Source organism: Ranitomeya imitator, chromosome 6 (assembly GCF_032444005.1).
Source record: "Ranitomeya imitator isolate aRanImi1 chromosome 6, aRanImi1.pri, whole genome shotgun sequence".
NCBI classification, from domain to species: domain Eukaryota; kingdom Metazoa; phylum Chordata; class Amphibia; order Anura; family Dendrobatidae; genus Ranitomeya; species Ranitomeya imitator.
In genome coordinates, this window is record NC_091287.1 from 435,009,105 (window position 1) to 435,034,547 (window position 25,443).

Here is a 25,443-nt window from a genome sequence, read left to right on the forward strand (position 1 = left end):
AATTATGTTGTAACCTTGGCCAGATCTGTGCCTTACCACATTCTGTCTCTGGGAGCTTTAGCCAGTTCATTTGACCTCATGATTCTCATTTGGTCTGACATGCACTGTGAGCTGTGAGGTCTTATATAGACAGGTGTGTGCACTTCCAAATCAAGTCCTAACAGCTTAATTAAACACAGCTGGACTCCAATGAAGAAGTAGAACCATCTCAACGAGGATCACAAGGAAATGGACAGCATGTGACTTAAATATGAGTGTCTGAGCAAATGGTCTGAATACTTATGACTAGAGTTGAGCGACCTTGACCTTTTTAGAGTCGAGCCGGGTTTCGCGAAACCCGACTATCTCAAAAGTCGGGTCGAGTGAAATCGGCCGATTATGACGTAAAGTCGGGATCGACCGAAACACGAAAACCAAATCAAGTCAATGGGGCAGCATAGTCGGCAGTGAGTGGGGGCCAGGAAAACACCTAGAGTGCCCATTTTAATGTCAAAACCATCCATTCTTCTTAATGAAGCTTGTCAAGCGTAATTTACCTTATAATAATTGGAAGGCATTTGAAATTGGGGGTCATTTGGCTAAAGTTGTGTGGGGTAGGGCTGGTTCAAGTAATTAGTGGGCCCAGGAAATCTGGACCACGTCACGGCAGTGGAGCAGGGAGAGGTAAGTATTTCAACTTTGCAAGTGCTGTGATCCTGAGCAAGCAGGGGGGGCCCACTTGTTGGCATTGGCACTGGCACAGGGCCCCTCAAAGTACAGCGGTGTGTTTGCACGGCGGGGGCGCCTCCCACCGGCAGCAACACTTTTGCGTACTATGAGAGGCCCTGTGCCAGTGACGTCGCCAACTAGTATTCCTCCCCCCACCTGATGAAGGAACCTGCACTTTCATCTGCACCTTCCTCTTTGTCCCCGTGTAAGGTGGTATGGTATGCGGGAAGAGCAACCTGACTTTCAGCAGGGTCACAATGTTGTTGTGTAGCATGCACGGGGAATGTTGCGTTATGGGTCAATGTACCAGCAGACTCATCTATCACTGGCTGGGCAATGGGCACGATGAAGTGGAAACACAGATATAGGCCCAAAGAATAAAGTGGGCTAAATGCAGTTCAAAATTGGTAACACAGGAATAACCAGGGGGCATTGCAGTGGAGGACAACTGGAATGAGAGGCTGACACAGAGAGTAGGGCCAAATCAGTAAGTAGTCGAAATGCAGTTCAAAATTGGCAACCGTAGTAAACAGGCGGCACAGCTTTGTTCAGTGGAGGAGAACAGCAAGGAGTGGCAGACACCGATAGTAGGCCCCAACCCAACTAGTAGGCCAAATGCAGTCTAACATTAACAACTACTTAACGAGAGCCTGAAAATGGAATTTCAGGACAGGAAACCAGGAGAACAGCAAGGAGTGGCAGACACCGATAGTAGGCCCCAAACCAACTAGTACGCCAAATGCAGTTGTTCCATTTAACCACAATTTAATGAGAGCCTGAAGATAGAAGCTCAGGAAAGGCAACCTGGGGAACACCTTGGATTGTAACACACCATCTCTCTCCACCCCATACCCATTTTGTAGGCCTAATGCAGTGTACTTTTCTACAACTACTAAACGAGAGTCGGAAGACCGAAGCAATGGCAAGGAAACCTGGGGAACACCTTGGAGTGTAACACACCATCTCTCTCCACCGCATACCCAATTTGTAGGCCTAATGCAGTGTAGTTTCCAAGAACTACTAAACGAGAGCCGGAAGATGGAAGCTCAGGAAAGGCAACCTGGGGAACACCTTGGAGTGTAACACACCCTCTCTCTACACCCCATACCCAATTTGAAGGCCTAATGCAGTGTAGTTTCCAAGAACTACTAAACGAGAGCCGGAAGATCGAAGCTCAGGAAAGGCAACCTGGGGAACACCTTGGAGTGTAACACACCCTCTCTCTACACCCCATACCCAATTTGAAGGCCTAATGCAGCGTAGTTTCCAACAACTACTAAACGAGAGTCGGAAGATCGAAGCTCAGGAAAGGCAACCTGGGGAACACCTTGGAGTGTAACAAACCCTCTCTCTACACCCCATACCCAATTTGTAGGCCTAATGCAGCGTAGTTTCCGACAACTACTAAACGAGAGCATGAAGATCGAAGCTCAGGAAAGGCAACCTGGGGAACACCTTGGAGTGTAACACACCCTCTCTCTACACCCCATACCCAATTTGAAGGCCTAATGCAGTGTAGTTTCCAAGAACTACTAAACGAGAGCCGGAAGATCGAAGCTCAGGAAAGGCAACCTGGGGAACACCTTGGAGTGGAACACACCATCTCTCTACACCCCATACCCAATTTGAAGGCCTAGAGCAGCGTAGTTTCCAACAACTACTAAACGAGAGCCGGAAGATCGAAGCTCAGGAAAGGCAACCTGGGGAACACCTTGGAGTGTAACACACCATCTCTCTCCACCCCATACCCAATTTGTAGGCCTAATGCAGTGTAGTTTCCAAGAACTACTAAACGAGAGCCGGAAGATCGAAGCTCAGGAAAGGCAACCTGGGGAACACCTTGGAGTGTAACACACCCTCTCTCTACACCCCATACCCAATTTGAAGGCCTAATGCAGCGTAGTTTCCAACAACTACTAAACGAGAGCCGGAAGATCGAAGCTCAGGAAAGGCAACCTGGGGAACACCTTGGAGTGTAACAAACCCTCTCTCTACACCCCATACCCAATTTGTAGGCCTAATGCAGCGTAGTTTCCGACAACTACTAAACGAGAGCATGAAGATCGAAGCTCAGGAAAGGCAACCTGGGGAACACCTTGGAGTGTAACACACCCTCTCTCTACACCCCATACCCAATTTGAAGGCCTAATGCAGTGTAGTTTCCAAGAACTACTAAACGAGAGCCGGAAGATCGAAGCTCAGGAAAGGCAACCTGGGGAACACCTTGGAGTGGAACACACCATCTCTCTACACCCCATACCCAATTTGAAGGCCTAATGCAGCGTAGTTTCCAACAACTACTAAACGAGAGCCGGAAGATCGAAGCTCAGGAAAGGCAGCCTGGGGAACACCTTGGAGTGTAACACACCATCTTTCTCCACCCAATACCCAATTTGTAGGCCTAATGCAGTGTAGTTTCCAAGAACTACTAAACGAGAGCCGGAAGATCGAAGCTCAGGAAAGGCAACCTGGGGAACACCTTGGAGTGTAACACACCCTCTCTCTACACACCATACCCAATTTGAAGGCCTAATGCAGTGTAGTTTCCAACAACTACTAAACGAGAGCCGGAAGATCGAAGCTCAGGAAAGGCAACCTGGGGAACACCTTGGAGTGTAACACACCCTCTCTCTACACCCCATACCCAATTTGAAGTCCTAATGCAGCGTAGTTTCCAAGAACTACTAAACGAGAGCCAGAAGATCGAAGCTCAGGAAAGGCAACCTGGGGAACACCTTGGAGTGTAACAAACCCTCTCTCTACACCCCATACCCAATTTGTAGGCCTAATGCAGCGTAGTTTCCGACAACTACTAAACGAGAGCATGAAGATCGAAGCTCAGGAAAGGCAACCTGGGGAACACCTTGGAGTGTAACACACCCTCTCTCTACACCCCATACCCAATTTGAAGGCCTAATGCAGCGTAGTTTCCAACAACTACTAAACGAGAGCCGGAAGATCGAAGCTCAGGAAAGGCAACCTGGGGAACACCTTGGAGTGTAACACACCCTCTCTCTACACCCCATACCCAATTTGAAGGCCTAATGCAGTGTAGTTTCCAAGAACTACTAAACGAGAGCCGGAAGATCGAAGCTCAGGAAAGGCAACCTGGGGAACACCTTGGAGTGTAACACACCCTCTCTCTACACCCCATACCCAATTTGAAGGCCTAATGCAGGATAGTTTCCAACAACTACTAAACGAGAGCCGGAAGATCGAAGCTCAGGAAAGGCAACCTGGGGAACACCTTGGAGTGTAACAAACCCTCTCTCTACACCCCATACCCAATTTGTAGGCCTAATGCAGCGTAGTTTCCGACAACTACTAAACGAGAGCATGAAGATCGAAGCTCAGGAAAGGCAACCTGGGGAACACCTTGGAGTGTAACACACCCTCTCTCTACACCCCATACCCAATTTGAAGGCCTAATGCAGCGTAGTTTCCAACAACTACTAAACGAGAGCCGGAAGATCGAAGCTCAGGAAAGGCAACCTGGGGAACACCTTGGAGTGTAACAAACCCTCTCTCTACACCCCATACCCAATTTGTAGGCCTAATGCAGCGTAGTTTCCGACAACTACTAAACGAGAGCATGAAGATCGAAGCTCAGGAAAGGCAACCTGGGGAACACCTTGGAGTGTAACACACCCTCTCTCTACACCCCATACCCAATTTGAAGGCCTAATGCAGTGTAGTTTCCAAGAACTACTAAACGAGAGCCGGAAGATCGAAGCTCAGGAAAGGCAACCTGGGGAACACCTTGGAGTGGAACACACCATCTCTCTACACCCCATACCCAATTTGAAGGCCTAATGCAGCGTAGTTTCCAACAACTACTAAACGAGAGCCGGAAGATCGAAGCTCAGGAAAGGCAACCTGGGGAACACCTTGGAGTGTAACAAAAACTCTCTCTACACCCCATACCCAATTTGTAGGCCTAATGCAGCGTAGTTTCCGACAACTACTAAACGAGAGCATGAAGATCGAAGCTCAGGAAAGGCAACCTGGGGAACACCTTGGAGTGTAACACACCCTCTCTCTACACCCCATACCCAATTTGAAGGCCTAATGCAGTGTAGTTTCCAAGAACTACTAAACGAGAGCCGGAAGATCGAAGCTCAGGAAAGGCAACCTGGGGAACACCTTGGAGTGGAACACACCATCTCTCTACACCCCATACCCAATTTGAAGGCCTAATGCAGCGTAGTTTCCAACAACTACTAAACGAGAGCCGGAAGATCGAAGCTCAGGAAAGGCAACCTGGGGAACACCTTGGAGTGTAACAAACCCTCTCTCTACACCCCATACCCAATTTGTAGGCCTAATGCAGCGTAGTTTCCGACAACTACTAAACGAGAGCATGAAGATCGAAGCTCAGGAAAGGCAACCTGGGGAACACCTTGGAGTGTAACACACCCTCTCTCTACACCCCATACCCAATTTGAAGGCCTAATGCAGCGTAGTTTCCAACAACTACTAAACGAGAGCCGGAAGATCGAAGCTCAGGAAAGGCAACCTGGGGAACACCTTGGAGTGTAACAAACCCTCTCTCTACACCCCATACCCAATTTGTAGGCCTAATGCAGCGTAGTTTCCGACAACTACTAAACGAGAGCATGAAGATCGAAGCTCAGGAAAGGCAACCTGGGGAACACCTTGGAATGTAACACACCCTCTCTCTACACCCCATACCCAATTTGAAGGCCTAATGCAGTGTAGTTTCCAAGAACTACTAAACGAGAGCCGGAAGATCGAAGCTCAGGAAAGGCAACCTGGGGAACACCTTGGAGTGGAAAACACCATCTCTCTACACCCCATACCCAATTTGAAGGCCTAATGCAGCATAGTTTCCAACAACTACTAAACGAGAGCCGGAAGATCGAAGCTCAGGAAAGGCAACCTGGGGAACACCTTGGAGTGTAACAAACCCTCTCTCTACACCCCATACCCAATTTGTAGGCCTAATGCAGCGTAGTTTCCGACAACTACTAAACGAGAGCATGAAGATCGAAGCTCAGGAAAGGCAACCTGGGGAACACCTTGGAGTGTAACACACCCTCTCTCTACACCCCATACCCAATTTGAAGGCCTAATGCAGCGTAGTTTCCAACAACTACTAAACGAGAGCCGGAAGATCGAAGCTCAGGAAAGGCAACCTGGGGAACACCTTGGAGTGTAACAAACCCTCTCTCTACACCCCATACCCAATTTGTAGGCCTAATGCAGCGTAGTTTCCGACAACTACTAAACGAGAGCATGAAGATCGAAGCTCAGGAAAGGCAACCTGGGGAACACCTTGGAGTGTAACACACCCTCTCTCTACACCCCATACCCAATTTGAAGGCCTAATGCAGTGTAGTTTCCAAGAACTACTAAACGAGAGCCGGAAGATCGAAGCTCAGGAAAGGCAACCTGGGGAACACCTTGGAGTGTAACACACCCTCTCTCTACACCCCATACCCAATTTGATGGCCTAATGCAGTGTAGTTTCCAAGAACTACTAAACGAGAGCCGGAAGATCGAAGCTCAGGAAAGGCAACCTGGGGAACACCTTGGAGTGGAACACACCATCTCTCTACACCCCATACCCAATTTGAAGGCCTAATGCAGCGTAGTTTCCAACAACTACTAAACGAGAGCCGGAAGATCGAAGCTCAGGAAAGGCAACCTGGGGAACACCTTGGAGTGTAACAAACCCTCTCTCTACACCCCATACCCAATTTGTAGGCCTAATGCAGCGTAGTTTCCGACAACTACTAAACGAGAGCATGAAGATCGAAGCTCAGGAAAGGCAACCTGGGGAACACCTTGGAGTGTAACACACCCTCTCTCTACACCCCATACCCAATTTGAAGGCCTAATGCAGTGTAGTTTCCAAGAACTACTAAACGAGAGCCGGAAGATCGAAGCTTAGGAAAGGCAACCTGGGGAACACCTTGGAGTGGAACACACCATCTCTCTACACCCCATACCCAATTTGAAGGCCTAATGCAGCGTAGTTTCCAACAACTACTAAACGAGAGCCGGAAGATCGAAGCTCAGGAAAGGCAACCTGGGGAACACCTTGGAGTGTAACACAACGTCTCTCTACACCACGGAAGGGCTGATTCTTAGGAAGGAAGGCTGTTGGAAATAAGCATTGCGCGTCCGAGGGTGATTATATTTTTATTAGGTATATACTCACCCTCGGACGCGCCCTGCTTCTTTATTTGGAATGAATGTTTATTTGCAATGTGGTGTTGACTTTCTCTATTATTTTGGTAATTAATGATTTTATTATTTTCATTGTTTTGCATCTTCTCGGCAATAATATAAAGAAGACGCAACAGGACAACACTCGGTGGATGCCATATCTGTGTTTTCAATTTAAAAAACCTTTCAGTTAACTACTTGCAGGAGAAAGCAATTGTAGCTGGTGGCCATTTTTAGTACTGTACCAGATTTTAGTTGTGTGTTTGTTTTTAATGTTAAAATGTCTGCATTTGATATCTCTCCAGTATTTTCTTTTTTGTAAGCAAAATACTTATTTTTATATTTTCTGATGTTGGTTCCAGGGGTACACGGGCAGCAGTGCCCTGGTCAGTGTAGTAGTAGTTGAAAGAATGGACCGCAGACAGGCATCGAAGGCCTAAAATAAAAAAATTGGGCTGGCTGTAGGCAATTTTAAATTGGTTCCAGGGGTACACGGGCAGCAGTAGTGTGGTCAGTGGAGGCCTAGTGGAAGGAGTGACCGCAGACAGGCATCGAAGGCCTAAAATAATAACACATGGCTGTAGGCAATTTTAAATTGGTTCCAGGGGTACACGGGCAGCAGTGCCCTGGTCAGTGTAGTAGTAGTTGAAAGAATGGACCGCAGACAGGCATCGAAGGCCTAAAATAATAACACATGGCTGTAGGCAATTTTAAATTGGTTCCAGGGGTACACGGGCAGCAGTGGTGTGGTCAGTGGAGGCCTAGTGGAAGGAGTGACCGCAGACAGGCATCGAAGGCCTAAAATAATAACACATGGCTGTAGGCAATTTTAAATTGGTTCCAGGGGTACACGGGCAGCAGTGGTGTGGTCAGTGGAGGCCTAGTGGAAGGAGTGACCGCAGACAGGCATCGAAGGCCTAAAATAATAACACATGGCTGTAGGCAATTTTAAATTGGTTCCAGGGGTACACGGGCAGCAGTGGTGTGGTCAGTGGAGGCCTAGTGGAAGGAGTGACCGCAGACAGGCATCGAAGGCCTAAAATAATAACACATGGCTGTAGGCAATTTTAAATTGGTTCCAGGGGTACACGGGCAGCAGTGGTGTGGTCAGTGGAGGCCTAGTGGAAGGAGTGACCGCAGACAGGCATCGAAGGCCTAAAATAATAACACATGGCTGTAGGCAATTTTAAATTGGTTCCAGGGGTGCACGGGCAGCAGTGGTGTGGTCAGTGGAGGCCTAGTGGAAGGAGTGACCGCAGACAGGCATCGAAGGCATAAAATAATAACACATGGCTGTAGGCAATTTTAAATTGGTTCCAGGGGTACACGGGCAGCAGTGCCCTGGTCAGTGTAGTAGTAGTTGAAAGAATGGACCGCAGACAGGCATCGAAGGCCTAAAATAAAAAAATTGGGCTGGCTGTAGGCAATTTTAAATTGGTTCCAGGGGTACACGGGCAGCAGTGGTGTGGTCAGTGGAGGCCTAGTGGAAGGAGTGACCGCAGACAGGCATCGAAGGCCTAAAATAATAACACATGGCTGTAGGCAATTTTAAATTGGTTCCAGGGGTACACGGGCAGCAGTGCCCTGGTCAGTGTAGTAGTAGTTGAAAGAATGGACCGCAGACAGGCATCGAAGGCCTAAAATAAAAAAATTGGGCTGGCTGTAGGCAATTTTAAATTGGTTCCAGGGGTACACGGGCAGCAGTGGTGTGGTCAGTGGAGGCCTAGTGGAAGGAGTGACCGCAGACAGGCATCGAAGGCCTAAAATAATAACACATGGCTGTAGGCAATTTTAAATTGGTTCCAGGGGTACACGGGCAGCAGTGGTGTGGTCAGTGGAGGCCTAGTGGAAGGAGTGACCGCAGACAGGCATCGAAGGCCTAAAATAATAACACATGGCTGTAGGCAATTTTAAATTGGTTCCAGGGGTACACGGGCAGCAGTGCCCTGGTCAGTGTAGTAGTAGTTGAAAGAATGGACCGCAGACAGGCATCGAAGGCCTAAAATAAAAAAATTGGGCTGGCTGTAGGCAATTTTAAATTGGTTCCAGGGGTACACGGGCAGCAGTGGTGTGGTCAGTGGAGGCCTAGTGGAAGGAGTGACCGCAGACAGGCATCGAAGGCCTAAAATAATAACACATGGCTGTAGGCAATTTTAAATTGGTTCCAGGGGTACACGGGCAGCAGTGCCCTGTTCAGTGTAGTAGTAGTTGAAAGAATGGACCGCAGACAGGCATCGAAGGCCTAAAATAAAAAAATTGGGCTGGCTGTAGGCAATTTTAAATTGGTTCCAGGGGTACACGGGCAGCAGTGGTGTGGTCAGTGGAGGCCTAGTGGAAGGAGTGACCGCAGACAGGCATCGAAGGCCTAAAATAATAACACATGGCTGTAGGCAATTTTAAATTGGTTCCAGGGGTACACGGGCAGCAGTGCCCTGGTCAGTGTAGTAGTAGTTGAAAGAATGGACCGCAGACAGGCATCGAAGGCCTAAAATAAAAAAATTGGGCTGGCTGTAGGCAATTTTAAATTGGTTCCAGGGGTACACGGGCAGCAGTGGTGTGGTCAGTGGAGGCCTAGTGGAAGGAGTGACCGCAGACAGGCATCGAAGGCCTAAAATAATAACACATGGCTGTAGGCAATTTTAAATTGGTTCCAGGGGTACACGGGCAGCAGTGGTGTGGTCAGTGGAGGCCTAGTGGAAGGAGTGACCACAGACAGGCATCGAAGGCCTAACATAACAAAAATGTCAATACAATGGTATTGTCAGTGGCAGGCATTGAAGGATGTCAGCGCATAGACTAAACATTGGTGGAGCTGTGAGATAATTTTGCAAGTGGTAGAGCACTGTTTGAGCTGGGGTGGGGGGAAACTGTCCTGTGGCCGGCGGTACAGGCCCAGGGCCCCTCATATTACAACGGTGTGTCTGACGTTGGGTGCGCACCACCACCGCCAGAGACACTTTATTGTACTAGGAGGGACCCAGTGGCAGTGCCGTCGACCAAAAGCGGGCTCACCCACCTCTTCAGACAAACTGCACTCTCACGGGTGCTGTCGCCAAGTGTCGATACCACGGCCCCGTGTGGGGAGTTTGGCCATTTAGTGAGGTGTAAACATGTCGTATGCTGGACAATCAGGTGCTGAAAATTACGAGATTGGAAAAGGCATTCAGAATAGTCCACAGGCAAGACCTTTTCATAGGAAAGCTAGGTGTCAGCCGGGCAAGGTGGGGCAAAAGATTTCGAAATCCAGTTGTGGTTCATTTTAATGAAGGTTAGATCATCTACATTTTGGGTAGCCAGACGAGTCCTTTTTTCTGTTAGTATTGAACCTGCAGTACTGAATACTCTTTCTGATAGGACACTAGCTGCCGGGCAAGCAAGCTCCTGCAATGCATATTCTGCCAATTCTGGCCAGGTGTCTAATTTTGATGCCCAGTAATCAAATGGGAATGACGGTTGAGGGAGAACATCGATAAGGGATGAAAAATAGTTTGTAACCATACTGGACAAATGTTGTCTCCTGTCACTTTGAATTGATGCAGCAGTACCTGTCCTGTCTGCGGTCATAGCAAAATCACTCCACAACCTGGTCAGAAAACCCCTCTGTCCAACGCCACTTCTGATGTGTGCACCCCTAACACTCCTGGTCTGCTGCCCCCTGGAGCTCGTGTGAGAACGATCACGGGCGCTGTGTGCTGGGAATGCCAGAAGCAAACGGTCAACAAGAGTTGATTGTTTGGTTGCTAATATTAGTTCCAAGTTCTCATGTGGCATTATATTTTGCAATTTGCCTTTATAGCAAGGATCAAGGAGGCAGGCCAACCAGTAATCGTCATCATTCATCATTTTAGTTATGCGTGTGTCCCTTTTGAGGATACGTAAGGCATAATCCGCCATGTGGGCCAAAGTTCCAGTTCTCAAATCTGCGGTTGTGCTTGGTTGAGGGGCAGTTTCAGGCAAATTCACGTCACTTGTGTCCCTCAAAAAACCAGAACCCGGCCTTGCCGCGCCACCAATTTCCAGTGGCCCCGGAAAAGCTTCCTCATTAAAAATATAATCATCCCCATCATCCTCCTCGTCCTCCTCCTCCTCTTCGCCCGCTACCTCGTCCTGTACACTGCCCTGGCCAGACAATGGCTGACTGTCATCAAGGCTTTCCTCTTCCTCAGCTGCAGACGCCTGATCCTTTATGTGCGTCAAACTTTGCATCAGCAGACGCATTAGGGGGATGCTCATGCTTATTATGGCGTTGTCTGCACTAACCAGCCGTGTGCATTCCTCAAAACACTGAAGGACTTGACACATGTCTTGAATCTTCGACCACTGCACACCTGACAACTCCATGTCTGCCATCCTACTGCCTGCCCGTGTATGTGTATCCTCCCACAAAAACATAACAGCCCGCCTCTGTTCACACAGTCTCTGAAGCATGTGCAGTGTTGAGTTCCACCTTGTTGCAACGTCTATGATTAGGCGATGCTGGGGAAGGTTCAAAGAACGCTGATAGGTCTGCATACGGCTGGAGTGTACGGGCGAACGGCGGATATGTGAGCAAAGTCCACGCACTTTGAGGAGCAGGTCGGATAACCCCGGATAACTTTTCAGGAAGCACTGCACCACCAGGTTTAAGGTGTGAGCCAGGCAAGGAATGTGTTTCAGTTGGGAAAGGGAGATGGCAGCCATGAAATTCCTTCCGTTATCACTCACTACCTTGCCTGCCTCAAGATCTACAGTGCCCAGCCACGACTGCGTTTCTTTCTGCAAGAACTCGGACAGAACTTCCGCGGTGTGTCTGTTGTTGCCCAAACACTTCATAGCCAATACAGCCTGCTGACGTTTGCCAGTAGCTGCCCCATAATGGGAGACCTGGTGTGCAACAGTGGCAGCTGCGGATGGAGTGGTTGTGCGACTGCGGTCTGTGGACGAGCTCTCGCTTCTGCAGGAGGACGAAGAGGAGGAGGAGGGGGTGCGAACGGCTACAGCCAATTGTTTCCTAGACCGTGGGCTAGGCAGAACTGTCCCAAACTTGCTGTCCCCTGTGGACCCTGCATCCACCACATTTACCCAGTGTGCCGTGATGGACACGTAACGTCCCTGGCCATGCCTACTGGTCCATGCATCTGTTGTCAGGTGCACCTTTGTGCTCACAGATTGCCTGAGTGCATGGACGATGCGCTCTTTAACATGCTGGTGGAGGGCTGGGATGGCTTTTCTGGAAAAAAAGTGTCGACTGGGTAGCTCGTAGCGTGGTACAGCGTAGTCCATCAGGGCTTTGAAAGCTTCGCTTTCAACTAACCGGTAGGGCATCATCTCTAACGAGATTAGTCTAGCTATGTGTGCGTTCAAACCCTGTGTACGCGGATGCGAGGCTAAGTACTTCCTTTTTCTAACCATAGTCTCATGTAGGGTGAGCTGGACTGGAGAGCTGGAGATCGTGGAACTAGCGGGGGTGCCGGTGGACATGGCAGACTGAGAGACGGTGGGAGATGGTATTGTTGCCACCGGTGCCCTAGATGCAGTGTTTCCTACTACGAAACTGGTGATTCCCTGACCCTGACAGCTTTGGCCTGGCAAAGAAACCTGCACAGATACTGCAGGTGGTGCGGAAAATGGTGGCCCTACACTGCCGGAAGGGATGTTGCGTTGCTGACTAGCTTCATTGGCCGAGGGTGCTACAACCTTAAGGGACGTTTGGTAGTTAGTCCAGGCTTGCAAATGCATGGTGGTTAAATGTCTATGCATGCAACTTGTATTGAGACTTTTCAGATTCTGTCCTCTGCTTAAGGTAGTTGAACATTTTTGACAGATGACTTTGCGCTGATCAATTGGATGTTGTTTAAAAAATGCCAGACTGCACTCTTTCTAGCATCGGATACCTTTTCAGGCATTGCAGACTGAGCTTTAACCGGATGGCCACGCTGTCCTCCAACAGGTTTTAGCTTTGCCACGCGTTTTTGGCAAGATACGGGCCCGGCAGATGGAACCTGTTGCGATGTTGATGCCTGCTGCGGCCCCTCCTCCTCCGCTTCAGAACTGCTGCCGCCTGCACCCTGTTCCCCCAATGGCTGCCAATCGGGGTCAAGAACTGGGTCATCTATTACCTCTTCTTGTAGCTCGTGTGCAACTTCGTCTGTGTCACCGTGTCGGTCGGTGGTATAGCGTTCGTGATGGGGCAACATAGTCTCATCAGGGTCTGATTCTTGATCAGCACCCTGCGATGGCAATGTTGTGGTCTGAGTCAAAGGACCAGGATAGTAGTCTGGCTGTGGCTGTGCATCAGTGAACTCCATGTCAGATTCAACTTGTAATGGGCATGGACTGTTAACTGCTTCACTTTCTAAGCCAGGGACGGTATGTGTAAAGAGCTCCATGGAGTAACCCGTTGTGTCGCCTGCTGCATTCTTCTCTGTTGTTGTTTTTGCTGAAGAGGACAAGGAAGCGACTTGTCCCTGACCGTGAACATCCACTAACGACGCGCTGCTTTGACATTTACCAGTTTCACGAGAGGAGGCAAAAGAGCTAGAGGCTGAGTCAGCAAGATAAGCCAAAACTTGCTCTTGCTGCTCCGGCTTTAAAAGCGGTTTTCCTACTCCCAGAAAAGGGAGCGTTCGAGGCCTTGTGTAGCCAGACGACGAACCTGGCTCCACAGCTCCAGACTTAGGTGCAATATTTTTTTTCCCACGACCAGCTGATGCTCCACCACTACCACTACCCTCATTACCAGCTGACAATGAACGCCCCCGGCCACGACCTCTTCCACCAGACTTCCTCATTGTTTTAAAAACGTTACCAAACGAACGGTATTTGTTGCTGTCACACAACTTACACGGTGAGCTATAACTTCAGTATGATTTAGCTACCCCTTTACAGGTGGGTGAGACCACAACGAAAATCAGCCACAATGTTACACACTCGGTTGTTGTTGGCAACAAATGAGATGGCACACTCGCAGGACTGTCACTGAAGCGCAAATGTAAATATTTATCTCCCACTGATTTGTGTTTGTTTTTTTTAAAAGGGAGACTTCAGAAAAAAAAAAAATTAAAAAAAAATTATTTTTTACAGAAGAATTTATAAAACAAATAAAATGAAATGATTGTTTCAGGGAGAATTTAGGAAAAAAAAAAAAAAAAAGGCTTTCTAGGGCCCACTGAGTGACAGATGACGCACACAGGAGTCAGGAGTGGCACACAAGCCCAGAGGCCAATATTAATCTCCCACTGATTGATTTAGTGATTTTTTTTGGTAGATTTTGGAACCCAAATCAAGCAAAAAAATTAATAGGCTTTCTATGGCCCACAATTGGGGAGAGAGAGAGAGATGGCACACCCAGGAGTCAAGACTGGCACACAAGCAGAAGGGGCAATATGAATCTCCCACAGATTTTTTTTTTTTTTTTTTTTTCAGGGAGACTTGAGAGAAAAAAAAATCCAAAAAAAAAGATTTTTTTCAGGAATAATTTAGAAACCAAAGAAAATAAAATGATTGTTTCAGGGAGAATTTAGAAAACAAATAAAACAAAAAATAGGCTTTCTAGGGCCCACTGAGTGACAGATGACGCACACAGGAGTCAGGAGTGGCACACAAGCCCAGAGGCCAATATTAATCTCCCACCGATTGATTTAGTGATTTTTTTTGGTAGATTTTGGAACCCAAATCAAGCAAAAAAATTTATAGGCTTTCTATGGCCCACAATTGGGGAGAGAGAGAGAGATGGCACACCCAGGAGTCAAGACTGGCACACAAGCAGAAGGGGCAATATGAATCTCCCACAGATTTTTTTTTTTTTTTTTTTCAGGGAGACTTGAGAGAAAAAAAAATACAAAAAAAATGATTTTTTTCAGGAATAATTTAGAAACCAAAGAAAATAAAATGATTGTTTCAGGGAGAATTTAGAAAACAAATAAAACAAAAAATAGGCTTTCTAGGGCCCACTGAGTGACAGATGACGCACACAGGAGTCAGGAGTGGCACACAAGCCCAGAGGCCAATATTAATCTCCCACTGATTGATTTAGTGATTTTTTTTGGTAGATTTTGGAACCCAAATCAAGCAAAAAAATTTATAGGCTTTCTATGGCCCACAATTGGGGAGAGAGAGAGAGATGGCACACCCAGGAGTCAAGACTGGCACACAAGCAGAAGGGGCAATATGAATCTCCCACAGATTTTTTTTTTTTTTTTTTTTTCAGGGAGACTTGAGAGAAAAAAAAATACAAAAAAAATGATTTTTTTCAGGAATAATTTAGAAACCAAAGAAAATAAAATGATTGTTTCAGGGAGAATTTAGAAAACAAATAAAACAAAAAATAGGCTTTCTAGGGCCCACTGAGTGACAGATGACGCACACAGGAGTCAGGAGTGGCACACAAGCCCAGAGGCCAATATTAATCTCCCACCGATTGATTTAGTGATTTTTTTTGGTAGATTTTGGAACCCAAATCAAGCAAAAAAATTTATAGGCTTTCTATGGCCCACAATTGGGGAGAGAGAGAGAGATGGCACACCCAGGAGTCAAGACTGGCACACAAGCAGAAGGGGCAATATGAATCTCCCACAGATTTTTTTTTTTTTTTTTTTTTTTCAGGGAGACTTGAGAGAAAAAAAAATACAAAAAAAATGATTTTTTTCAGGAATAATTTAGAAACCAAAGAAAATAAAATGATTGTTTCAGGGAGAATTTAGAAAACAAATAAAACAAAAAATAGGCTTTCTAGGGCCCACTGAGTGACAGATGACGCACACAGGAGTCAGGAGTGGCACACAAGCCCAGAGGCCAATATTAATCTCCCACTGATTGATTTAGTGATTTTTTTTGGTAGATTTTGGAACCCAAATCAAGCAAAAAAATTAATAGGCTTTCTATGGCCCACAATTGGGGAGAGAGAGAGAGATGGCACACCCAGGAGTCAAGACTGGCACACAAGCAGAAGGGGCAATATGAATCTCCCACAGATTTTTTTTTTTTTTTTTTTCAGGGAGACTTGAGAGAGAAAAAAATACAAAAAAAATGATTTTTTTCAGGAATAATTTAGAAACCAAAGAAAATAAAATGATTGTTTCAGGGAGAATTTAGAAAACAAATAAAACAAAAAATAGGCTTTCTAGGGCCCACTGAGTGACAGATGACGCACACAGGAGTCAGGAGTGGCACACAAGCCCAGAGGCCAATATTAATCTCCCACTGATTGATTTAGTGATTTTTTTTGGTAGATTTTGGAACCCAAATCAAGCAAAAAAATTTATAGGCTTTCTATGGCCCACAATTGGGGAGAGAGAGAGAGATGGCACACCCAGGAGTCAAGACTGGCACACAAGCAGAAGGGGCAATATGAATCTCCCACAGATTTTTTTTTTTTTTTTTCAGGGAGACTTGAGAGAAAAAAAAATACAAAAAAAATGATTTTTTTCAGGAATAATTTAGAAACCAAAGAAAATAAAATGATTGTTTCAGGGAGAATTTAGAAAACAAATAAAACAAAAAATAGGCTTTCTAGGGCCCACTGAGTGACAGATGACGCACACAGGAGTCAGGAGTGGCACACAAGCCCAGAGGCCAATATTAATCTCCCACTGATTGATTTAGTGATTTTTTTTGGTAGATTTTGGAACCCAAATCAAGCAAAAAAATTTATAGGCTTTCTATGGCCCACAATTGGGGAGAGAGAGAGAGATGGCACACCCAGGAGTCAAGACTGGCACACAAGCAGAAGGGGCAATATGAATCTCCCACAGATTTTTTTTTTTTTTCAGGGAGACTTGAGAGAAAAAAAAATACAAAAAAAATGATTTTTTTCAGGAATAATTTAGAAAGCAAAGAAAATAAAATGATTGTTTCAGAGAGAATTTAGAAAACAAATAAAACAAAAAATAGGCTTTCTAGGGCCCACTGAGTGACAGATGACGCACACAGGAGTCAGGAGTGGCACACAAGCCCAGAGGCCAATATTAATCTCCCACTGATTGATTTAGTGATTTTTTTTGGTAGATTTTGGAACCCAAATCAAGCAAAAAAATTTATAGGCTTTCTATGTCCCACTATTTGTGAGAGAGATGACACGCTCAGGACTGGCACACAAGCCCAGAGGCCAATATTAATCTCCCATTTTTTTTTTTCCAGGGATTTATAAACCCAATAAAAAAAATAATAATAAATAGGCTTTCTATGGCCCACTATCTGAGAGAGAGAGATGGCACGCTTAGGACTGGCACACAAGCCCAAAGCCCAATATTAATCTCCCACTGATTGATTTAATGATTTTTTCAGGTAGAATTTAGAACCCAAATCAAGCAAAAAAATTAATAGGCTTTCTATGGCCCACTGAGTGAGAGATGGCACACACAGGAGTAAGGAGTGGCACACAAGCCCTGAGGCCAATATTTTTCTCCCACTGATTGATTGATTGATTTTTTCAGGTAGAATTAGGAACCCAAATCAACCCAAAAAATAAATAGGCTTTCTATGGCCCACTATTTGTGAGAGAGATGGCACGCTCAGGACTGGCACACAAGCCCAGAGGCCAATATTAATCTCCCACTTTTTTTTTTTTCCAGGGAAAATTTATAAACCCAATAAAAAAAATAATAATAAATAGGCTTTCTATGGCCCACTATCTGAGAGAGAGAGATGGCACGCTTAGGACTGGCACACAAGCCCAAAGGCCAATATTTATCTCCCACTGATTGATTGATTGATTTTTTCAGGTAGAATTATGAACCCAAATCAACCAAAAAAATAAATAGGCTTTCTATGGCCCACTATTTGTGAGAGAGATGGCACGCTCAGGACTGGCACACAAGCCCAGAGGCCAATATTAATCTCCCACTTTTTTTTTTTCCAGGGAAAATTTATAAACCCAATAAAATAATAAAAAAATAGGCTTTCTATGGCCCACTATCTGAGAGAGAGAGAGATGGCACGCTTAGGACTGGCACACAAGCCCAAAGGCCAATATTAATCTCCCACTGATTGATTTATTGATTTTTTCAGGTAGAATTAAGAACCCAAATCAAGCAAAAAAATTAATAGGCTTTCTATGGCCCACTGAGTGAGAGATGGCATACACAGGAGTAAGGAGTGGCACACAAGCCCTGAGGCCAATATTTTTCTCCCACTGATTGATGTTGTGATTTTTTCTGGTAGATTTTGGAACCCAAATCAAGCAAAAAAATAAATAGGCTTTCTATGGCCCACTGAGTGAGAGATAACACAGACAGAGATGGCACTCTAGCAGAAATGTCAATCTTAATCTCCCACAAAAAAAAAAAAAAAGGAACTGTCCTTCAATTACTATCTCCCTGCAGTAATCTCAGCCAGGTATGGCAGGCAGCAATAAGGAGTGGACTGATGCACAAATTAAATAAAAAGTGTGGACAAACAAACAAGATAGCTGTGCAGAAAGGAAGGAACAAGAGGATTTGTGCTTTGAAAAAAGCAGTTGGTTTGCACAGCGGCGTACACACAGCAATGCAGCTATCAGGGAGCCTTCTAGGGCAGCCCAATGAGCTACAGCGCTGAGGAAAAAAAAAAAAAAAGGAGCTTCCACTGTCCCTGCACACCGAAGGTGGTGTTGGGCAGCGGAAATCGCTACAGCACAAGCGGTTTTGTGGTTAATGGACCCTGCCTAACGCTATCCCTGCTTCTGACGAAGCGGCAGCAACCTCTCCCTAAGCTCAGATCAGCAGCAGTAACATGGCGGTCGGCGGGAACTCCCCTTTATAGCCCCTGTGACGCCGCAGACAGCAAGCCAATCACTGCAATGCCCTTCTCTAAGATGGTGGGGACCAGGACCTATGTCATCACGCTGCCCACACTCTGCGTTTACCTTCATTGCCTGAGAAATGGCGCTTTTCGCGTCATTGAAACGCGACTTTGGCGCGAAAGTCACGTACCGCATGGCCGACCACGCACAGGGGTCGGATCGGGTTTCATGAAACTCGACTTCGCCAAAAGTCGGCGACTTTTGAAAATGTTCGACCCGTTTCGCTCAACCCTACTTATGACCATGTGATATTTTAGTTTTTCTTTTTTATCAAATTTGCAAAAATTACCGTATATATTCAAGTATAAGCCGAGATTTTCAGCCCACTTTTTTGGGCTGAAAGTGACCCTCTCGGCTTATACTCGAGTCATTGTCAGCGGGGGGCGGGGGGGGGAGCGGCGCGGTGACATACTCACCTGCTCCTGGCATGGTCCCTGCATGTCCGATGGTCTCCAGGCAGATCTTCCTGTGTTCAGCAGTCACGGGGCACCGCTCATTAAAGTAATGAATATGGACGCATATTCATTACTGTAATGAGCAGTACCGCGTCACCGCTGAACACAGGAAGTTTCCGCCGGCTTCCGGAGACCATCTGACAGTGAGACCCCGCAGGGAGCAGGTGAGAATATCGGGGGAGGTGAGCATTGCGCGACAGTCACCTTCCTCATTCCACCACTGCACGCCGCTGTCTTCCATCCTCTGCACTCTTTAGGTCAGAGGGCGCGATGACGCGATTAGTGTGCGTGCCGCCCTCTGCCTGAACAGTCAGTGCAGAGGATGGAAGACAGAGCCTCACGCAGCGGTGGAACGAGGAAGGTGACTATCGCAAGTGTCGGGGGCCTGAGCAAAGAGAGGTGAGTATGTGATTTTTTTTATTTTAATCACAGCAACAGCAAATGGGGCAATGGGGCCACAATGTATGGAGCATCATATGGGGCCACAATGTATGGAGCATCGTATGGGGCCACAATGTATGGAGCATCTCATGGGGCCACAATGTATGGAGCATCTCATGGAGCCATAATGTATGGAGCATCTCATGGGGCCATAATGTGTGGAGCATCTTATGGGGCCATAATGTATGGAGAATCTTATGGGGTATAATGTGTGGAGCATCTCATGGGGCATAATGTATGGAGCATCTTATGGGGCCATAATGTATGGAGCATCTTATGGGGCCATAATGTATGGAGCATCTTATGGGGCATAATGTGTGGAGCATCTCATGGGGCATAATGTGTAGAGCATCTTATGGGGCCATAATGTATGGAGCATCTTATGAGGCATAATGTGTGGAGCATCTCATGGGGCATAATGTGTGGAGCATCTTATGGGGCCATCAACCTTTATGCAGCATTGTATGGGGCAAATGTTTCTATGGAGCATCTTATGGGGCCATTATTAACCTTTGTGCAGCATTATATGGGGCATATTTTAATATGGAGCATTATATGGGGTGTATTTTGTATGGAGCATCTTATGGGGCCCATCATGAACTGTATGGAGCATTATATGGAGCTCCTGATTCAACATGGATATTCAAAAACACTTAACCTACTAATGTCTCAAAATAATTTTACTTTTATTGGTATCTATTTTTATTTTTGACATTTACCGGTAGCTGCTGCATTTTCCACCCTAGGCTTATACTCGAGTCAATAAGTTTTCCCATTTTTTTATGGCAAAATTAGGGGGGGTGAGCTTATACTCGGGTCGGCTTATACTCGAGTATATATGGGTACTACATTTCTATTTTTTTCCATCCAGATGGGGTGCAGAGTGTACATTAATGTGAAAAAAAATCTAATTTTTTGAATTTACCAAATGGCTGCAATGAAACAAAGAGTGAAAAATGTAAAGGAGTCTGAATACTTTCCATACCCCCTGTATATTTTCCAAAACACCTGTAACATTAACAAACGTCCACATTGTGACCTTAGTTTTGTCCAATTTTCATATTAACATAGGAAGGAAAAGGAGAGCGGAGAGAAAAGAGTAGAACACCAAGCATGAAGAAAGACAAAAAGAGAAGAGTAGACAGGGGGATAAATAAAAGTGTGAAGCAAGATAAAAAATGGGGGGGGGTGGGAGGGGGGTAGAGAACCACCCTAATCCAGACATCCATTCAAAGAAAAACCAAATGTCAATCAAGTCTGAGGGTCAAGTTGCACAAGGCTACCAAATCATTGGAGTGCTTGAAACACTCCTCACCCATAAAAAGAGTTTCAAAAGGAGAAAGGATTTGTGTGTATTAAGCATAGATTGGAAGGGAGCTAACAAAGTGATAGAGTTGGAGAAAATGCAATGTGGCCACTGGTAAGCCGTCAAGAGTAGCTTGAAATGCCACTAATGAAGGCCAATCATTATCTGCACCAATCTGGAAGGGTCTAAACCTTCCCTGAGAGATCTAAAGTCTGATAACAGTGTCTGACAGATCAGGGGAGAATTTCGGAGCGCCGTTAATAGATGACAAAGGATCTGGAATGGGAAGGAGATGTTTCCGTATCACTGGTCAGGAGTAGCAATAGAGTGTTGTACTAATTGTAGGATGAGATTTCAACAAGTTTGGGAATTGAAAGGTAACCAGTGGAGTGCAGCTTTATTGGCCTCTGAAAAACTTTGCTCTATTTGTATCCATGGCTCCACCTAAGTGTGACTGCACCAATATATAACTAACATAGTAACATAGTAACATAGTTAGTAAGGCCGAAAAAAGACATTTGTCCATCTAGTTCAGCCTATATTCCATCATAATAAATCCCCATATCTACGTCCTTCTACAGAACCTAATAATTGGATGATACAATATTGTTCTGCTCCAGGAAGACATCCAGGCCTCTCTTGAACCCCTTGACTGAGTTCGCCATCACCACCTCCTCAGGCAAGCAATTCCAGGTTCTCACCACCTTAACAGTAAAGAATCCTCTTCTATGTTGGTGGAAAAACCTTCTCTTCTCCAGACGCAAAGAATGCCCCATTGTGCCCGTCATCTTCCTTGGTATAAACAGATCCTCAGCGAGATATTTGTATTGTCCCGTTATATACTTATACATGGTTATTAGATCTCCCCTCAGTCGTCTTTTTTCTAGACTAAATAATCCTAATTTCGCTAATCTATCTGGGTATTGTAGTTCTCCCATCCCCTTTATTAATTTTGCTGCCCTCCTTTGTACTCTCTCTAGTTCCATTATATCCTTTCTGAGCACCGGTGCCCAAAACTGGACACAGTACTCCATGTGCGGTCTAACTAGGGATTTGTACAGAGGCAGTATAATGCTCTCATCATGTGTATCCAGACCTCTTTTAATGCACCCCATGATCCTGTTTGCCTTGGCAGCTGCTGCCTAGCACTGGCTGCTTCAGGTAAGTTTATCATTAACTAGGATCCCCAAGTCCTTCTCCCTGTCAGATTTACCCAGTGGTTTCCCGTTCAGTGTGTAATGGTGATATTGATTCCTTCTTCCCATGTGTATAACCTTACATTTATCATTGTTAAACCTCATCTGCCACCTTTCAGCCCAAGTTTCCAACTTATCCAGATCCATCTGTAGCAGAATACTATCTTCTCTTGTATTAACTGCTTTACATAGTTTTGTATCATCTGCAAATATCGATATTTTACTGTGTAAACCTTCTACCAGATCATTAATGAATATGTTGAAGAGAACAGGTCCCAATACCGACCCCTGCGGTACCCCACTGGTCACAGCGACCCAGTTAGAGACTATACCATTTATACCCTCTGCTTTCTATCACTAAGCCAGTTACTAACCCATTTACACACATTTTCCCCCAGACCAAGCATTCTCATTTTGTTTACCAACCTCTTGTGCGGCATGGAATCAAACGCTTTGGAAAAATCGAGATATACCACGTCCAATGACTCACCGTGGTCCAGTCTATAGCTTACCTCTTCATAAAAACTGATTAGATTGGTTTGACAGGAGCGATTTCTCATAAACCCATGCTGATATGGAGTTAAACAGTTATTCTCATTGAGATAATCCAGAATAACATCCCTCAGAAACCCTTCAAATATTTTACCAACAATAGAGGTTAGACTTACTGGCCTATAATTTCCAGGTTCACTTTTAGAGCCCTTTTTGAATATTGGCACCACATTTGCTATGCGCCAGTCCTGCGGAACAGACCCCGTCGCTATAGAGTCCCTAAAAATAAGAAATAATGGTTTATCTATTACATTACTTAGTTCTCTTAGTACTCGTGGGTGTATGCCATCCGGACCCGGAGATTTATCTATTTTAATCTTATTTAGCCGGTTTCGCACCTCTTCTTGGGTTAGATTGGTGACCCTTAATATAGGGTTTTCATTGTTTCTTGGGATTTCACCTAGCATTTCATTTTCCACCGTGAATACCGTGGAGAAGAAGGTGTTTAATATGTTAGCTTTTTCCTCGTCATCTACAACCATTCTTTCCTCACTATTTTTTAAGGGGCCTACATTTTCAGTTTTTATTCTTTTACTATTGATATAGTTGAAGAACAGTTTGGGATTAGTTTTACTCTCCTTAGCAATGTGCTTCTGTTTCCTTTTTGGCAGTTTTAATTAGTTTTTTAGATAAAGTATTTTTCTCCCTATAGTTTTTTAGAGTTTCAATGGTGCCATCCTGCTTTAGTAGTGCAAATGCTTTCTTTTTACTGTTAATTGCCTGTCTTACTTCTTTGTTTAGCCACATTGGGTTTTTCCTATTTCTAGTCCTTTTATTCCCACAAGGTATAAACCGCTTACAGTGCCTATTTAGGATGTTCTTAAACATTTTCAATTTATTATCTGTATTCTTATTTCTGAGGATATTGTCCCAGTCTACCAGATTAAGGGCATCTCTAAGCTGGTCAAACTTTGCCTTCCTAAAGTTCAGTGTTTTTGTGACTCCCTGACAAGTTCGCCTAGTGAAAGACAGGTGACACTGTACAATATTGTGGTCGCTATTTCTTAGATGCCCGACCACCTGCAGATTTGTTATTCTGTCAGGTCTATTAGATAGTATTAGGTCTAAAAGTGCTGCTCCTCTGGTTGGATTCTGCACCAATTGTGAAAGATAATTTTTCTTGGTTATTAGCAGAAACCTGTTGCCTTTATGGGTTTCACAGGTTTCTGTTTCCCAGATAATATCCGGGTAGTTAAAGTCCCCCATAACCAGGACCTCATTATGGGTTGCAGCTTCATCTATCTGCTTTAGAAGTAGACTTTCCATGGTTTATGTTATATTTGGGGGTTTGTAACAGACCCCAATGAGGATTTTGTTACCATTTTTCCCTCCATGAATTTCGACCCATGTGGACTCGACATCCTCATTCCCTTCGCTAATATCCTCCCTTAAAGTGGACTTTAGACAAGACTTTACATAGAGACAAACCCCTCCTCCTCTCCGATTTTTACGATACTTTCTAAACAGACTGTAACCCTGTAAGTTAACTGCCCAGTCATAGCTTTCATCTAACCATGTCTCAGTTATTCCCACTATGTCAAAGTTACCTGTAGATATTTCTGCTTCTAGTTCTTCCATCTTGTTTGTCAGGCTTCTGGCGTTTGCGAGCATGCAGTTTAGAGGATTTTGTTTTGTTCCAATCTCCTCGCTGTGGATTGTTTTAGTAATGTTCTTACCTCCCTTCTGAGTATGTTTTCGGAGCTGAAGAGCTTTGGTATCCTATCGGTCACATCCTTGATCATCGCACCTGGAAGGCAGCATACTTCTCTTGCGGTTATGTCCGGTCTGCAGATGGCTGCTTCTGTGCCTCTCAGTAGTGAGTCTCCCACCACCACCACTCTTCGTTGCTTCTTGGCTGTACTTTTTGCTGTCATTTGTTGCTGTGTGCCCTTTTCTTTTTTGCTTGCTGGTATTGCTTCATCCTTAGGTGTGCCATCTTCATCCTCTACAAAGATTTGATATCGGTTCTTCAGTTGTGTGGTTGGTGATTTCTCCATGGTCTGCTTGCTTCTTTTGGTCACATGCTTCCACTCATCTGCTTTTGACATATGAGCAGACAGATAATTCGTTTTTATATCTGGAAGGCCCCATTCACCTCTACTATTTGGTCTACAGAGGAGGGATCACTGGAATCAAGCTGGTTTATTAGCGCATGGGAATCTATTTGCACGGACACAATAGATTTGAAAAAGGAGTTAGAGACTTTAATGGGGAGAGCTTGAAAAATATATAATATGTGAGGGAGAACATTCATTTTAAGAATTTCACATCTGCCACACCAAAAAAAATAAAATTTCGACCATTTTGAACAATTAACTTTAATGTTCTGGAGAAATGTTAGAAAATGAAGTTTGAATATAGAATTAATATCAGCGGAGAGGAGAATGCCTAATTACTTCAAGGACTGAGGTGACCAATGACATTTAAATGAATACTGTAATGAGGAAACTAATTTCAAAGGGAGATTTACAGTGCCTTGCGAAAGTATTCAGCTCCCTGGAACTTTTCAACCTTTTCCCACATATCATGCTTCAAACACAAAGATACCAAATGTAAATTTTTGGTGAAGAATCAACAACAAGTGGAACACAAGTGTGAAGTTAAACGAAATGTATTGGTTATTTTAAATTTTTGTGGAAAATCAAAAACTGAAAAGTGGGGAATGCAATATTATTCGTCCCCTTTACTTTCAGTGCAGCAAACTCAATCCAGAAGTTCATTGTGGATCTCTGAATGATCCAATGTTGTCCTAAATGCCTAATGATGATAAATATAATCCACCTGTGTGTAATCAAGTCTCCGTAAAAATGCACCTGCTCTGTGATAGTCTCAGGG